The sequence below is a fragment of the Natrix helvetica genome, assembly GCF_964273705.1.
Source record: "Natrix helvetica genome assembly, chromosome: W".
Taxonomy (NCBI): Eukaryota; Metazoa; Chordata; class Lepidosauria; order Squamata; family Natricidae; genus Natrix; species Natrix helvetica.
Genome location: NC_138555.1, coordinates 16,624,400 through 16,639,350, shown reverse-complemented (window position 1 = coordinate 16,639,350; position 14,951 = coordinate 16,624,400). Strand labels below are relative to the sequence as shown.

At 41.2% G+C, this 14,951-nt stretch overlaps 1 pseudogene across 1 annotated transcript in view; it reads left to right on the top strand.

The window, feature by feature from the left end:
• The window catches only part of LOC309400392 (thyrotroph embryonic factor-like), a 59,088-nt pseudogene extending 44,677 nt beyond the window's left edge, over window positions 1-14,411 (top strand). The window contains exons 4-5 of the transcript XR_014176870.1: window positions 6,444-6,664; window positions 12,880-14,411. The product of XR_014176870.1 is annotated as a thyrotroph embryonic factor-like (transcript). The remainder of the gene's footprint in view (window positions 1-6,443; window positions 6,665-12,879) is intronic.
• The last annotated feature ends 540 nt before the right edge of the window (window positions 14,412-14,951 follow it).

The following is a 14,951-nucleotide window of genomic DNA, read 5'->3' as shown; positions in this document are numbered from 1 at the left end:
TGAAACATGTTTCTTTTCACATCCAGAGAAATATTCTGCCTTTTCAATATTTCCTAGGATATTTCATTTTTCTGGGAGAGGGCTGGGTGATAACTTCCAACAATACCCACACAAATATTTGTTGATAGTATTATAAAGAACACTCTTATAAAGCTAGGTTGCAAATTAAGAGTTGTATTGCTACATGCTTTATTTTGTTTTCCTTCTGCAGTGCCTCTATGGCAGAGGTGGGGAATGATGGCCCCTTTATGATTTGTGGATTTCAAGTCTCAGAATTCCTGAGCATGGCTGGCTTCTTATTCTATGGAATAAGAAGAAAGCATAATTTAAACTTGCCCTTTGATGTTGTAGGGGACAAAGTCATATTGTAATTTATATTTTATTTAAAGACACAAAGACTTGGGGACCTGCATCCAGGTTACACATGGATGCATGCAACAAAGCATTTTTTATACAAAAATAGATTGTGGAAGCCATGATTTGCAATGAAAGTGCAGCAAAAGAGAATAGTGTGTGTAGGTGTTTTTTTTTTCTTGTTAGACAATTTCTGAATCACTCCTTCCAAGCTACTTTTCTTCCTGTGGCTAAATCTGTATGAAGAGAAAAGGACTGTGCGCTGAGCAAAGTGTATGTTTTCTTCCCTCTGCTCCAGATCTCAATTTTAACCCTCTATATTGGCTTGTGCTAAGTGTACTCTTGTATGTCCTATTTGACTAGTTCTTACTTTAAAAAGAACTCTAAAATTATTACAAATATATTTATTGTTGGATTAACAAAACTCAGGCAATTTCAGTTATAGATATTGCAAGGAATTCTGGGAGATGAAGTCCATACAGCTAGAGATACACCTGTTGAGAATTGATCCAATTAATGAAAATTCTATGTTATAATAGAATTAATGTATTAAAGAGTACATGGAATGGGATGGAGATTTAAGACAATTTACAACAGTAAAAACATTGCAAATTAATGCATTTACTCAACTTTATTATTACTTTAACAGTCTCAATAGGCTCCGGGGATATCTGAGAAGTTTGAGTTGGGTATTGTGTTCAACTCCCACACTGAAAACAATTACTTCTGAACTTCCATTTCTTTGTCTGGATTTGCACAAAATGCTAAGTTTGGTTAGTTTTAACCTTGTTTAGAGCTTTGGTGGAAGGATTAGCACGTTGTACAAGTCCAGCCTGTTTGAATAGTTTATGGTTCAGCAACATCAGAAAATGGATTAGTTCAGGAGAGGGGAGGAGCCATGTCGCAATGACACAACGTGCAGTCTCAACACTCCGAGACTGCCATTGACACTTTTGTCGCTGGACGGTCCAGATGGACCTAAACCGTCCCGTAGAGACTGTGACCAGGAAGACAAAGCCTTGCTGGTCTCAGGGACATCGCAAAGTCCCTGATTGACCCAAGGGAAGCTCTTCAAGCCGGCGGTAAACAGGCAGCCCCAGGCTGATGTAGTAGGGACGGCTCCGGAAGGAAGGAAGTGAAAAGAGAAAGTGAGTCCATCTGGTGAGATTTTTTTATTTTGGGAAAGACTGCTCAAAGAAACCTTTTTTTAAAAAAAAGCCAAATTAGATCCTCAAGCAAGAATTAAGCTGCGAAATTAATTAATACTGGATCGCATTGGAAAGCTTTTTTTCCTTGTAACCATATTTTGTGGATTGAAGTGCTCGTAACGTTTTTCGTTTCTTCTCTTAAAGTGAACGGATCAAACTTTTTTTTTCTTCTGCTCTTTGTTACTTTATTTTTTGATTTCTGGACTAAAACCTTCCTTTTTTTTTTACAATTTTTCCTATTACTTGTTACTAAATTTTATTAAAGAACTTTCTTTCCTATAAGCCTGAGATAGTTAAAGTGAAAAGTAGCAACACGGCCACTCAGAAGTCGGAAGCTGGAGTTTTTTGAAACAATGTATCTCTTATTTTTTTTCTCTTTGTTCTCACTGACTTTGTAGCAGAAGGGTTTGTTATTTGTTTATACAAACTGATAAAGAGCCAAGGGCACGAATTGTTTTTACAGGTGCCTGTGAGAACTATTTTGGCAGGGGAGAGAATGGGGGGAAAACAAAACAGAACCCTTCTCTTTTGAAGAGCACAAAAAAACCCCTTGTGCTTAAATCAACCTAAAATTAAAAAATAAAAGAGGCTTGGAAGGCTAGAGTGGCAGTGGCTATTAGTTTTTTTCATTTCTTTCTTCCTTTTTGGAAACATGGATCAATATTCAGATGAGGAAACCTTAAAATTTCAAAATATTTGGCTGGAATTCAAAATTTGTTGGAAGGATATGGGAGAATTGAGAAGAAGTTGGAAAAACTAGCATTCCTCACAGCAAAAGATGAAGGGGTTGGAGCACCAAAAACTAAAGGGGAGAATGAAGATATAGAAGATAAAGACAAGACAACAGATGAATTTATTAATGGAGCAAATGTGGGTGAAAGTGGAATGAAGGGAACATGGAAGAGGGATTTCGACGAATTGGAGCTCTACCCCAGACTTCAAGATACAGAAGAAGAAAAAAGGGTAATGATGATGGATTTAAGAAGAGAAACTCTTTCAGAAACAGGATTGATAACCAAAAACAAGCTAACTTTAAAAATAATTGGTGGGCAACGAGATTACCTGAGAGATCCTTCAAGCAACAAAGTGTGGAGAGAAATCTATAAAAACCTTATAAAGGAGATAAAAAGAAGACTGACACAACTGGCAAGAGAGATAAGACTGTTTTGTTACTGGAAAGATACAGGTTAACAATGAAAGTTGATAATTAAAAAATAGTTAATTTTGGTTGAGCAATAAGTAGGAATTTAGTAATTTCTAGATTGTTTTAGATTGTTATTAAATGTTTATTCATCAACAATTAAATAACTATAATTAACAATAATGGAATGATAATGGATACAACTTAATGATATATACTATGTACTCTTAAACTAGTAAAAGAAATCTTGATATAGATTGCAAATTGTGACCTGGGAAAAAGACCTATAAATTTTACTAACAAATTTCTATTTAGGTTTTGTCATAAAGGTGTAATGTTTTTTTTTTGGGGGGGGGGGGGGGTTGACGAGAGGAGTTGGGATATAAATAGTAAATGACTTTTAGCTAATTATAACAACAAGGAAATGTTAATGGATATTGTTTAATAATACATACATGCTCTGGTATTGGTAAAAGCAACTTGAATATAAATTCTAAACAGCGAATTGGGGGGGCAAGGGGGGGAAAGGCTTAGAAACTTTATTAATTGATTTTTACTCAGAATATGTTATAAAAGTATAATGTGATTGGAGGATTTTTGAAATAGCTAACAAATGCCATTATGTGGTTGTGTTTTTAAGTATGAATAAGTTCAGGCTGAAGCACGTTCAAATAATTGTAGTCAAATGAGCATTGTGGTATATTGATAGTAAGATATATAAAGATTTTTGATTCAAAGTGTATAATCTAATATGAACTACAAGTAATGACTATGGAAGAAATGCACGAAAGTTATTTGTAACCAATCGACACGCTTTCTACAAGATGTATTGAAGGATGATTCTTTTTTTTGTGGTGTTGTTCAATTAAAATAAAATAAAAAAACTTTTTAAAAAATGGATTAATTCAGTAACCAAATTCACTGCATTGTGCAAACCCCACCCAAGAGTGGTGGTAATATTGTTTTTAGACTTCATTTTTGACTGAGCCTTGTTCTGATTCCCAATAGAAAGGTGGAGTGTGTGGATTTTTAAAAACAGAATAATAAGAAATTTGAGTTGGATAATATTTAGTAAGCTATCTACCAGGTTTGATTCTGAATATTGCTTTTTGGCTTCCATTTAGAAGTGTGATTGTTGAGAAGTTGGAGGAAAGGAGGAAGTTTACAGAGTTTTGGATGGAAAACTGGTGCTTACAGTTTATGATGAAAAATATCAAGAGTGCAAGTTAGTGGGGATGAATTGATTCCATCCACAGTGTTTGGGGCTCCTTGGAGTATATCCAACACCAGAATTGTGCTCTAGAGCAGTGTTTCTCAACCTCAGCAACTTTAAACTGTGTGGACTTCAATTCCCAGAATTCCTTCAATTCCCAGCATAGCTGACTGGGGAATTCTGGGAATTGAAGTCCACACAGCTTAAAGTTGCTGAGGTTGAGAGACACTGCTCTGGAGTCATTCTTAGACCAGTGGTGCTCCAGGTTGATTTACACATGAGTAATATTTTGATCACATCAGACAGTGTCATCAGTAGGGTGCAAAAGTAATGTAATTAAACTGATGTTCAAGATGATGCAGGTTTTCAAGTGAATTTCTAATTCCTATATTTGATAAATGTATATGGTCCCTCTCAAACTTTAAGACTTGATGGTACATCAGCCCTCTTACCTCCCCATACTTGCCATTAAGTTTCTTCTCAGTTATGATCCTTCACTTTCTCTAACTTGGTTAGCTCAGTGTTAATTTGAACACCAAGCATTTCTGAATGCTCCATCTCTTCCTTGTCAGACATAAGCTGGATTCTCACAACACACTGAAACTCCAGGGAGTTTGGTGGCCCAGCATGGAAAGGCAATCCAGCCATCATTTTAGCCTGTTGTATGCACCAGTCCATCACATCATGCCATAAAGTTTTAATTGTTTGAGCACATTGTGTGAAATGAACACAGAAATTGTTTTATTCATCCAGATCTATTAGTCAGTGAATCTAAGACCACTGCAAATATTTTTCTCTTTTATTTAAATCTAAAGAAAGTAACTGGAGCTCTTATATCTGGGGGGCTGGGGTCCAAAACATTAAATACAAATTGCGTCCCCTCTCTAGATGTTCTTTTGTTTAAGTCACCCCATCCTCTAAAAACTCTGGGATCCTTGATGCTCTCCAAGCTTGGTGGTTTTCTTGCAGATGTTTCATTACCAAACTAGGTAACATCACCAATGAACTAATGATGTCACCTAGTTTGACAATGAAACATCTGCAAGAAAACCACCAAGCTCGGAGAGCATCAATGACCCCACAATTCAACCTTGAACTACAAATATTCTATCTAAAAACTCTTTTGCCTTCCAGGAAGCATGGAATCCTGATATTTGCCCTGTACCCTCTTCCCCCCCCCCCACTCCCCATCCTTTTCCCTCTTGTTGCTTCATCAGCTATGTTCGCATTTCTGGATACCAACAGCCTCCATTTAAAAACAGAAAAGCCTCCCCTCTGCACAAACACTGCCCCATTACCTGGAGATCCTAGATGTAAGGATTTTGCTCCACTTATAAGAGGGAGAGTTCCTGGGGAATGAAGCTCTCCCCTTTCCTGAACATCAGCTGTGGGTCTCCCCCCCCCCCTTTTTTTTTTTTTAAGGAACATGTTTGAATGTGTGTGCACGTGTCCTGGAGTAGAGACCCAGCCCTAGCGTGCCAGGAGGCTGCGGGGAATCCCGTGTTACTGGTGTGCCAGAGCCCTGTGTCAACCACGCCCGCTCGGAAAGGCCCAGTCTCGTGTCTGTGCATGGAGCCTCCAGCTTTCGCTCACGTTTCTCACCCTGCCTCTGTGAACACATGTAACTCGGTTGGGCTCTGCACTCATCACTCCTGCCAGCTGGCAGCCTGCCCCTTCCTCGGCTCAGGGCGGGGCAAGCAGGCACATGGGGCTGTGGTATGAGGCAGGCGGGCAGGGCCTCTCCAGGGGTGCCTGTGTGGCTCTCCCAGTGGGCAGGTTCCCATGAGGGGCCAGCAGCAGGGGCTTGCAAAGCAGGGCGGAATAGTCGTGGGGCTCTCCTCCAAAGGGAGGTGGGTGGAGCACTCCAGCAGGGCGGTCATTTGGGGTCTCCTATGGGGAAGAGATTAGAAGGGATAACTGGCAGATGTCTGGGGGAGGGAGGGGTGGAAACCAGGGTACCTGGGTTCTCCAACAGGCAGGAGCACATGAGTTCCTCGGCTCTATTACAGTAGCAGGAAAAAAGACGGTATTGATTTTTTTACAGAGAAAGAGGAGATGGAGATGGTTTGCTAACAAGAAAAAGCTTGAATGCTGGTAATGAAAATGTTGGCTAGAACAGGAAATGGAGGTTAAGTGCAAAAGGGACTTTTGGATCCAGGATGGGTCTTAACATGGGTCCTAACCCTTTCTCTGACTGTTTCTTAGGCCCTGTCAGACATGGAATGCTCCAGAAAATCCACCTCTACTTAAATGGGGTTGTTGGGGTGCTTTTTAACCTGCATCAATTCCTCAGCCCCTCTGCATGCCTTTAATCCTTGTGGTCTGCGCAGTTGGCTCAGGAGCACTTAAATGTACTGGGTTGCTCTCCACAATATCTGTTAATCCCTTTCTTGAAGAGTTGAAGTGCACCGGGAATCAGAAAGGGGTGGTTGGATATATGATCATCAGGAAGGAGTAGGGGACCAGCAGGTAACTTTTGTTGGTGGTTTGTGCAAAATTCACCCACCTTCTTGCTTACCTGCCTCAGGTCCTATCATGCCAGTATCCCGAAGCACACCCAGCCCGGTAGACCCTGAGGCTGTGGAGGTCCTCATGAACTTTGATCCTGACCCTGCTGATTTGGCATTGTCCAGCATTCCAGGCCACGAGACCTTTGACCCTCGCAAGCATCGGTTCTCAGAAGAGGAGCTTAAGCCCCAGCCGATCATGAAAAAGGCCCAGAAAATACAGGTTCCTGATGATCAGAAGGTGAGCTGGGAACAAGGATAGGCTGCTGCTTTGGGGTTCAGAAGCCTTTTGCTTTCATTTTCCTATTCTCCTTCATGTGGTTGAAATAGCTTGGATGTTTCTTTAAGGAAGGGAGTATAGTATTCAGACAGAGAGAGAACAAAGTTACTCACAAACCAAGCAATAAAAACAAGACCATAAACAGTTTTATGTGTTCATTGCATGTACAATAAATTCTTGGGCTGTGTGTTGAAAATGATTTAGGAGGAGTTTAGATTTAGCGCAAGCCCAGCTGTTCTTTAAACTACTTATATGTAGTCCTCCTCTTATGATGGGTTCATTTAACAACATTTTGAAGTTATGGTGGCCTTAGGAAACAAAATGACTTACAACTGGTCCCTGAAGTTATGACCATCACATCACTGTTGTGGTTACATCACAATTTGGTGCTTGGCAACCAGCTTGCATTTATGACTATTGCAGCATCTTGCAGTCACATGATCACGGCTTGCCACCTTCCTAATTAGCTTCTGACAAGCAAAGTCAGTTGGGGAAGCTGGATTTGCTTAATGACCATGTGATTCACTTAATGACCACAATAGAATAGAATAGAATAGAATAGAATAGAATAGAATAGAATAGAATAGTATAACAGAGTTGGAAGGGACCTTGGAGGTCTTCTAGTCCAACCCCCTGCTCAGACAGGAAACCCTATACCATTTAAACAAATAGTTGTCCAATCTCCTCTTAAAAACTTCCAGAGTTGGGGCATTCACAACTTCTGGAGGCAATTTCTGTTCCACTGATTAATTGTTCTAACTGTCAGGAAGTTTCTTCTCAGTTCTAAGTTGCTTCTCTCCTTGATTAGTTTCCACCCATTGCTTCTTGTTCTGCCCTCAGGTGCTTTGGAGAATAGTTTGACTCCCTCTTCTTTGTGGCAACCCCTGAGATATTGGAACACTGCTATCATGTCTCCCCTAGTCCTTCTTTCTCTTAAGCTAAACATACCCAATTCCAATAAAAATGGATCTGATCCCTTAATGACTCACTTAACAACTGCATTGCTTAGTGACTAAAATGTTGGTTCCAGTTGTGAACATTAAGTCGAAGACTACCTGTATGACCTTTTTCAGACTAAAAAGAAAATACATGGTTTAATGAACAGCAGAGAGGTGCTCTGCTGGTCAGGTTAGGTCTGAGTATTTTCGAAATGTCCATGGCCCTATACACAGGGAGATGAAAATGGAATACTTAGGCCTTCCCCCTTGTTTTTTCTCTTCACAACAATGAGACTAAAATAGGAATGAATCTCAGGGAAGCTTTATGGTAGTGTGAGGATTTTTAACTTATCTTTAACCCATCTTCCTAGTCCTATCCCTCCATTCTAATAGCTTTATAATGGTGTGGGGTGGGGGTAGAATGATACAGAAAGAATGAGAATTTTTACAAGTTGTCAAAACACCTTGAAACAGGGGTCTCCAATCCCCAGTCCACAGACTGGTACCACTGCACAAGCAGTGGGCAAGCAAGTGAAGCTTCATCAGGTTGTAGGTTGCATGTGAAACCATCCTCCCCCCCGCCCCCACCCCCACCCCCAAAAAAAATTCTGTGGAAAAATTGTCTTCCACAAAACTGGTGCCAGAAAAGTTTGGGACCACTGCCTTGAAGGATTTCACTTGTTATTCATTTGGTTGCTTTTCCCAAGCTGGGGTCCCTACCAATGATGTATATATCCTTTTACCCTCAGAATGCCTTTGTTAGCATTTGTTTCTTTATTGATTTATATCCCATCCTCATTCAGAAGACCTGGGGCAGCTTTATGTCCCTTGCTAAGAATTCTGAGTTGAAACTTGCACATCTGCAGGCCGTGTTGAAGAAAGATTGGATATTGGATATTTAGTGCCATCGAGTCCAATTAAGGCTTTCTTAGTGGAGGGGTTTTCAGCTTCTGCTTGAATGCATCTGTGAAGAAAAATACGCCATCTCCAGGTGTCATATTCTACTGCCAAAGTGCTCTTAGATGTTCATTTCTAATCTACAAAGCCTTCTTGTAATGTAAATCCAGTATTCCATGTTCTGCCGTTCTGGTCATGCATGACATCATTGAAAGTATTTATTATACAGGGCTGTCCTATCCCCACTGTGCCCCATTCTTCCATTCCATCTTTATAGGACTTGGTTTCTTGTCCCAGGATCACATTCATTGATCTTTTCCAAACCAGTTGGTTTGCTTTCACTGTTTTTTCAAGTGCAATGTGCCCTTGAAGAACTGGCTGCAAATTTGACTGTGGAATCTGACCTGTAGTGAAACTATTAGTTGTGTACTTTGAAAATAATCCTCCTTGGCATTCCCCTAATCTACAAGGAAGCTAGAATCAAATAAGTAAAATAAATTTAGAAAAACTTATTCTTGAAGTAGCCATCTTGACTTAGGTAATTATTGCATTGTTTTCAGGGTGTTTATAGATGGTCACTTTATGATCCCTATAATTTCCCCAGTTGTCAGTGACAGGTTTATGACTTCTTACATCCTCCTTTCCCTCTTTTTAGAAGACAGGGATAATGTTTGTGCTTCTTCGGTCACTAGATCAGCTCTCCAGGGTTCCTCAAAGGTTCAACCAGACCATCAACAAATTTCTTCAGTACAGTACAATGCTATTCATCTGGCTCTAGAGATTGAAACTCATTCGAAGGAAAGAAGCATTCTTGTCCAGACGTGTGTAATATTTGGTTACAGAGTGGAAAAGGTGCTATTGGATCCAATACAGGTGTATTCAGAACTTTTCCTGGGCTGGGAGATGTGTTTGAGTTAGGAAGCTAGTGACAAGGAGTCCAGGTAAAAGAATCAAGGAGCTGCCCACAGTTAGAGCAAATAACACTTGCTCTGAAACATGTTTTCTGCTTTGGATCCAAATACTGCAGACTACAGGTAATCCTCAACTTATGACTGGTAGATTGGCAATTCTTAAAAGATACAATGGACCCCCTCAAAAGGTACTTAGAACCCAGTTTCAAAATTCCAGCAGCCACCCCACCCTCCACAGTCACATGTCACACTTGGCAACTGGCCCATATCATCACCACAATTTATTGTTTTTGCCAGCAAACACAACCCATTGGAAAAATTTGTCACAGTCCTGGGGTGACATGCTTAACGGCCAGCATGACTTACAACGGTAACTGTACTGAACTGAATGGGGCTCAATTATGGTTGTAAGTCGAGTATCTGTAATGCCTTGCTTTATCTCAGTCCTGCTCCTTCATTTCAGCTTCTCAAATTAGAGAAGACAGAGTCAAAATAGAAGTTGAGTAGGTCTGTTTTTTATTTGTTACCTGTTATCTTTTTACCATTTTTGCTCAGCTGCTTGACTTACTGTACAGGTAGTCCTCAACTTACAACAGTTCATTTAGTGACCCTTCAAAGTTACAACAGTACTGGAAAAAGTGACTTACCTGTATGACCATTTTCCACACACATAATTGTTGCAGCATCCCCGTGGTCATGTGATTTATATTCGGATGCTTGACCCATATTTATGGTGGTTGCAGTGTCCCAGAGTCACATGATCCCCTTTGGCAACCTTCTGCCAAGCAAAGTCAATGGGGAAACCAGATTCACTTAACAACCATGTTACTAATGTAACAACTGCAGTGATTCACTTAACAAATGTGGCAAGAAAAGATGTAAAATAGGGCAAAGCTCACTTAACAAATTTCTCACTTAGCAACATAAATTTGGGGCTCAGTTGTGGTCGTAAGTTGAGAACTACCTGTATCTTCTTTTTTTTATTCTGTATTTATCTTAAAAAATTCTTATTTATTATTTCTAGCATCCTTCATCTACACAGCTCCTTCTTTTAGTTCTATTTCCTGGCACTTTTTCTAGTATTCTTGACTACCTGCCTATATGGTCGCTAAACTTTTCTTTTACTTTTTGAAAGAGAATGTTGCCAGGAAGACAAAGTAGGAAGCTTTGCAGAGCTTTCAGCATCCATTGGAGTAACTAAACTCCCCATCAGTACCACTTCACACTTCTAGGCAAAAACTGCCACTCATTTGCATGGATGGATTCCTTTTTTGTCTGGCACCACTGAAATGTCATTGCAGATTCTTCCTCAGCTGAAACACTCCTGATGTATTGTATAAACACAACTTGACAAGGTCCTAGTGCCGTGATGGCGAACCTATGGCACGCGTGCCACAGGTGGTACACGGAGCCATATTTGCAGGCACAGAAGCTCTCAGCTGATTTACACAATTTTGGCATGCCTTTAGAAAAAGGTTAGCCATCACTGTCCTAGTTAGTTCCCACAATACACTGAATCACAAAGGCACACTAGCAAAAGCAGAGAGCCAGATAGCTTCCCCCAAGGACTCGTTGAGTAGCTGGCATCGTACAGCACGGTATCTAAAGCTAAATTGTATTTTATTTTTTTACTGTAGCTGAAATTTGGGGTATCTATACAAATTTGATCATGAAGCTGAAGGCCATATTCAGATTTCTCTCAATTTTTTTATTTATATCCCATCTTTGTTATGCCTAACACAGGATTAGAACTCACAGCCTCCTGATGATTGGCCCAATGTCACCCAGCCAGCTTTCATGGCTAAAACAAGATTAGAAATCATAGTCGCCTGGTTTCCAGCCTGGTGCCTTAACCACCAGACCAAACTAACTCTCCTTTATTCAAAAGGAGTGAATATCTGTATCAAAAGTGGGAAGTCCAGAGTGGGTCTGCTCCAGTGGTGGGTTACGACCAGTACGCCCCGGGCATACTGGTGCCTGCCCAGAGCAGCAGGTACCATTCCAGTATGGTGCTCCAGAGGGCCCACCCACTCACCCGCGCTCCTTATCGGTATTTGAGCTCTTTGGGGCTTCCGCGCATGGAGCGTATGGCGCCTGTGCGATGCTCTGCTGAGCAGCTGGAGCGTCACGGAGCGTTGCAGGCGGTAAGTACACATGTTCATGTGGTGAATGACGGGGCCCCGTTTGCACCATACCGGTTGCAACGGGATCCGGAACCCACCACTGGTCTGCTCACTATAGCTGTCAGTCTCTTTTTTAAGGCACCTGACATCAACAAGGTCAGCAAGAGAACCTGTCCCAGATGATCCAAACACAGTACATCTTTACTTTGAAATATCATTTTAAAATCCATTTAAAACCCTCTGCCAGCTGCATGTGTTAGTTAGGCCCATGCAGCTGGCAGAGGGTTGGTTCATAAAAGTAAACCCTAACCCTCTAATATGGGAAACAAAAAATTGAGAAGAGGCTACTGTTGTATAAGAATAGCATAATAACAATAACCTTCCTTCTAATGGCAGCACAATGTCAATCCAACTCTACCCCTCCCCTACTTTTTAAAGAGAAGAAAGCCAGATTTTGTGCATTTTGCTCCAATTGTGTCATCTCTCCATCTGTTTGTAGTCCAGGTCATTGAGAACAATTGGCTAGAGCTGACTTAATTGTACCTAGGCTCTGAAACCAAGTGAGGGAAGGCCAATTGATTTCATAGACTCTGAATGGAACCAAGTCTGAATCAACTTCAGTGGATGAATGGCTGTTGCTAAACTATTTTTGTAGGCCTACTGGAACATGACAGTCTTCTGTGGCCTTCATAGGACTTTGAGCTCATGGTTATATCACAAAGGAGAGTAGAACACATTCACACAGATATTACTGTAAGTGTTGGATGGCAAGGCTCTGAAAGTCCAGTCATGAGGATACAAGTCATAGTGTGTTTAATGTTTTAAGAGTTAAGTCTTGCCTTTTGGGATATGGTTGCATTTACAGCCTTCACTTGCGAGATACAAATCCTGCTTGGCAGAATTTGCTCTTTCCTGGATCATCCAGAGTCAACTAAGAACTGTCTCCTACCTGGACAAGCCAAACCTTTCTTAGATTTCAAGTCACTCGTTCACAGTGATGTTTTGTGGTTGACTGGGGATTTGACCATGAGTATCCTCAGTCTGGATGATGAAACCATCCAGAGATATGGCCATCAGCATTCATGTAAAGTGCATTGCTTCTTAGAGCACAAAAATTACCCTGAATTGGACAGAGGGCCAACTGTTGACAAGTCTACACGAAACTGCATACGAACATTTAAGTGATACAGCCTTGTGGGAAATTGTCAGAATTATCTAGTGTGCAATGGTTATGTGATACTTTCTTTGATATGTCACTTTTTTCTTCTTTCCCTCCCCCTGCCCCCGCCTTTTTCATGTTGCACCAGGATGAAAAATATTGGAACAGGCGGTACAAGAACAATGAGGCAGCAAAACGCTCAAGAGATGCTCGCCGCCTGAAAGAGAATCAAATCACTGTTCGGGCGGCTTTTTTGGAGAAGGAGAACGCAGTGCTTCGCCAAGAAGTGGCCAATATCCGCCAGGAACTAACCCGCTTCCGCAGCATTCTCTCTAAATATGAATCTCAGCATGGCACCTTGTAAAATCCACAGCAGGGCACTGTGCTCTTCTCCAAGATCCCGCCACCGAGGTGGTAGGGCCACCCTGGTTTTTCAACCCAGACCCCCTGTCTTCCCAAACCAGGCAAACAAATAATCCAACGACAGATGTTTGGAACAAGGGAAAGGTCTGCAGTGAGCACTTTCCACCTGCAGTTCTGGGTGTACATGGTTCTGGGTGTACAAAGGAGAGTTCCTGGGTGGGCATGGCCCGCCCCTCACCCAGAACAGGACAGCAGCCAAGATGTTGAACTGGGCATCATAGATACCAGGAAGACAAAAGGGCTCTGTAGCACAGTGGAAGATGTATTGCACACACTAATGCATACATGTGCACACACGTTCTCTCTACACCTGTATCTTAGGGTTTGGCTTATTGGTGAACTCTCCATCCAAAGGGTAATTAAATCAGAGACCGTCAGGTCTGCAAACCACTGTCCTGTGGGGCATTTGGATGGGACTTGGATATGGATGACCCAGGAGCTCTTTAGGCAGATCTCAGTGCCTAGACTCGGTCACACAAATAGTTTTTTTCAGCAGATGATTGCACACAGTTTAACCCATTCCCAATTCATCCATTGACTGTGTGGTTACGATTAAGGGACAGGTAAGCCAGCTACAAAAGTGGATGTGATATCCAGGTTTTCTGGGCTCATCCCTACCACTATGACTACATGCTCCTCTCGAGGAAGTCTTGGACGCCCTGAGTGGAAAATCCTTTTTGAGATCAGTAACCATTAAGACTCTTCTGTCTATAGAATGCCAAATGAAATCAAATGGGTTGCTTACTCATTTTATTTCCACACTTGGCCGAAGGGGACTTTACATTTGATGGCAAAGCTAGGGGGTCCTTACTTTAGTTATATTATTCTCTGTTTTAGTGAAAAAAGGCAAGTGACTGCATCTGTTTCCTCCTAGCACTGCCCAGTATAGTGTCACGTGTACAGAAATGATAAAACATGAGACCTCATTTGTGTCCCTTCTAAATATGAAATCTATACACACACACATACACACACAGACAGAGTTTCGTTTCATCTCTTTTTGTAAAACAGACAAAATGTGTGGTTGCTGTGTTTATATGTGTGTGTGTACAGTATATACACGCAGCCACATTCACTCTAGGCAAGATTTATGAGATTAAACTATGTTCTTCTATTAAGGGAAGAATGGTTCTTTCGTACAGAAAGGGAATGCTGGACAACCTTGTTTAAAATCTCCTTTGGAGAGATTCCTAAGCTTTTTAATTTTCCATGTAAATGTTAGGGTTCTAAATACCATGCAGAAATAAATCATTGTCCAAGGCAAAACATCCTTAAAGGTGCAATTTATTCCGCAGGCATGTTAGTACGGCTATGGAAATTTCAACTCTGAATTACATCCTGTAAGTTCACCTAGTTGAAAGTTCATGATCTCTCCCCACACCCACAAATCCATCACATGTTCCAATCATCATCTTCCACGCTGGCATGTACACCCATCTTCTTCCGGCCAGGTGTCGAGGTGCTGAGACAAAAGATGACCTTGGCTTCTACAAAAGAATGTCAACAATCCATTCTACAATCCTACTCCTTTCTATTCCCCCCTCCCAACTACTACACTATTGAAACAGCATAGAAAATTATAAGAAAGTGTGGCAGGGCAAAGATCCTAAAAAGAACATAACTACAGGCCTGACAGGCGGCCTCTCCTCAAAAGAAAAACGTTTCCTGCAAAGAGAATAACATAAAAGTTAACATAACAAAATTAACCACCTTTTCTCCACCCAGGGGAACCCCTTGACTTCTCGGGAAACTTCCCATTGACTTGCTTTACTAACTTCTCCACTTTTAGGTTCCCAC